The 3,057-nt window shown below is 55.7% G+C and overlaps 1 pseudogene; it reads left to right on the top strand.

Moving 5' to 3' along the window:
• The first annotated feature begins 1,503 nt into the window (after nucleotides 1-1,503).
• On the top strand, nucleotides 1,504-2,431 carry LOC127025947 (olfactory receptor 14A16-like; annotated as a pseudogene).
• Nucleotides 2,432-3,057: the final 626 nt, after the last annotated feature.

Below are 3,057 nucleotides of genomic sequence, written 5' to 3'. Positions count from 1 at the left end.
CTGGGGGGGAACAGCAATGCGGCTGTCAGGTTTGGGCAAGAGAAGGAGACTCCTACGGCATGACACTGACAGATCAGTAGGTCTTTGAGGAACTGGATCAAGTTCCTTCACCCATTCATTGGCCAACAGAAAGCTCCCTCCTCTCTTCAGGTTTCTCTGACCTGACTTGCCAACACAGAGATGCCCCTGGGCAGCGTCCTGCTGCCAGGAGGGGTCTTCAGGGCAGAGCTGAGCACACAGCGGGTGGGATGGGCTCTGTGAGCACTGACAGGGAGGAGATAAGGGGAAAGAGAAAGGGCTCCCGGCAGGGACAGCTCCAGGCACCAGAGGCCTTGGCAGGGAGGGAGAGAAACCGGCTGACAGCAACGACTGGTGGGGCGGGTATTTGGGCACTGCCCTATTAGCCCTTCAGTGAACATGTGTTTTACCTACCAAGCCCCCCTGGTCTCCTCTTCCACCCAGCAGAGCCTCTGCCCTCAAGGCCCTGGGATCCAGGGCAGGAGCTGCCTCCTCTGCAGCCCCGAGCTCCAGCAGAGGAGACTCTCCTGAGCGCCCATCTCTCCCTCCCTCGCCTTGCCTCCCTTGGCAGAAGCATTGGGGCATTTCTCCTTCTTTCTCCACCTGCCCCCGCTGCTGCTGCTCTTGTTTTCAGGCTCTCTGGGGATGGGGGTCTCAGCTGCAGCTCAGCAACTGGCCCTGCAGCTCCTGCCATGAAGATGTCTCCATGGGAGCAGGACGCCCAAGCCCCTTCTAGCCTGTGGCTCTCTGGGCAATGCTGTCTGTCCATGGGGTGGGGATAAAGCTGACTCTTTTTGCCAGACACCCCAGCTTCAAGGAATCAAAAAGCTCCTAGATTTCCTGGGGAGGGGAGGTTTAAACTGGATTCCTCTGCTCTCAGCAGTATCCAGTTTCCTTTCAAGGGAACAGCTGGGTGTGATCCTCCTCCAGATGGAAGAGGTGCAAGCCCAGGGCAGCTGACAAAAAGTCTGATGGACAGGCTGGCTCCTCACTCTGCACTAAGGGTCTGCCCGTTTGCATCCCAGGACTCTCATGTAGCACTCGTAGCGTAGCAGAAATGCCAAGGCTGTCTGCCTTCAAAAAGCACTCCTCAGGTAGGACAGGGCAACAGGAGCAAAAGCCAGACAACCAAACCCCCACAGCTCTGCTCTGCAGGCGGGTGAATTGGGAGGGGCAATGCTGAAATCTCTTTGATTTCATGAGGGGATTTAAACAGCGATCGCTCCGGGTTCCTCTCTGCCTGTTGGTGCACAGCAGGAGTGACTCCTCCAGAGCCCACAGCAGGATCCCTTGCTCCCCATTGCACCCTCAGCCACCAAAAAGCAGAGCTCCAGCCAGGGAGCTGCAGGAAGGTCTCTGGAAGGACAGAGGCTGGGGGTGGGGGTGGTTCTGTGAGAAACGGAGTAAGTTTTGCTCAGAGAAGTCAGTCCTAACCCTTCACTGCCTTTTCCTCCTTGGACAGGTCCCCATGCCCAGAGGAAGCAAATGTCCAACGGCAGCTCCACAACCGAATTCCTCCTCCTGGCGTTTGCAGACGCACGGGAGCTGCAGCTCTTGCACTTCTGGCTCTTCCTGGGCATCTACCTGGCTGCCCTCCTGGGAAACGGCCTCATCATCACCGCCATAGCCTGCGACCACCGCCTCCACCCCCATGTACTTCTTCCTCCTCAACCTCTCCCTCCTTGACCTGGGCTCCATCTCCACCACTCTCCCCAAAGCCATGGCCAATTCCCTCTGGGACACCAGGGCCATCTCCTACTTGGGATGTGCTGCACAGGTCTTTCTCTTTGTCTTTTTGATGTCAGCAGAGTTTTATCTTCTCCATCATGGCCTATGACCGCTACGTTGCCATCTGCAAACCCCTGCACTATGGGACCCTCCTGGGCAGCAGAGCTTGTGTCCACATGGCAGCAGCTGCCTGGGGCAGTGGGTTTCTCCATGCTCTGCTGCACACTGCCAATACATTTTCACTACCACTCTGCCAAGGCAATGCCCTTAACCAGTTCTTCTGTGAAATCCCCCAGATCCTCAAGCTCTCCTGCTCACAATCCTACCTCAGGGAAGTTGGACTTCTCGTGGTTAGTGTCTGTTTTTCTTTGGCATGTTTTGTTTTCATTGTGCTGTCCTCTGTGCAGATCTTCAGGGCTGTGCTGAGGATCCCCTCGGAGCAGGGACAGCACAAAGCCTTTTCCACGTGCCTCCCTCACCTGGCCGGGTCTCCCTGTTCCTCAGCACTGTAATGTTCGCCTACCTGAAGGCACCTTCCATCTCCTCCCCATCCCTGGACCTGGTGGTGTCATTTCTGTACTCGGTGGTGCCTCCAGCAGTGAACCCCCTCATCTACAGCATGAGGAACAAGGAGATCAAGGATGCCCTGAGGAAAGTACAGGAATACACATTATTCCAGCTTTAATAAGGTGCCCACCATCCTCCTCTAACTCCCAGCAATTCAGGAAAATCCCAGCCTATCTTTTGTTCTTCTCTTTCTTTTGTATTTGTTTGTTAAACCTGTGAGAATATTCGTTGTCATTATATATTTCATACAACTTCTTCTTAAGCTTAGAACCTTTTTTTTCTGTCTGGTAAACCTAATGTACATCAGGAACCAGGCTCTTTGCGTAGAGAAAGAAGCCAGAACGTAATCATTTGCCTCTCCTCTCATCTCTTTGATCTCCTCTGGAGCTTGGGGCCCAGCCCCAGCAGGCAGAAGGGATTCAGGAGCCAAGGGCCCAGCTGCCCCATGGACGAGCAGCCCCAGTGGCCCTGGGGCTGCCCCTCTCCGCCTCGGCGGGCACTGCCTCTCTGCTGCCTGTGAGTTGGGGCAGCAGCTTCCCTGGAGCCATGGCCAAGGACAGCAGCAGGACGTGGCCTTTTCAGTGCTGCTCTCGCCTCACTTCCACACTCTCCCGCCGTACCCTTGCATTTGTGTTACCCCTAGGCTCTTGTGTAACTCTGACAGTCCCGTTGTGTCCACAGTGGCATCCCTGTGGCTGCAGGCAGGAGCGGGCAATGGGAACCACTGTGTCAGAGCTGGCCTCC

The sequence above is a fragment of the Gymnogyps californianus genome, chromosome 26, assembly GCF_018139145.2.
Source record: "Gymnogyps californianus isolate 813 chromosome 26, ASM1813914v2, whole genome shotgun sequence".
Taxonomy (NCBI): Eukaryota; Metazoa; Chordata; class Aves; order Accipitriformes; family Cathartidae; genus Gymnogyps; species Gymnogyps californianus.
Note: the sequence above shows the minus strand (reverse complement) of the source record. Positions and strands in the feature narration are given on the sequence as shown.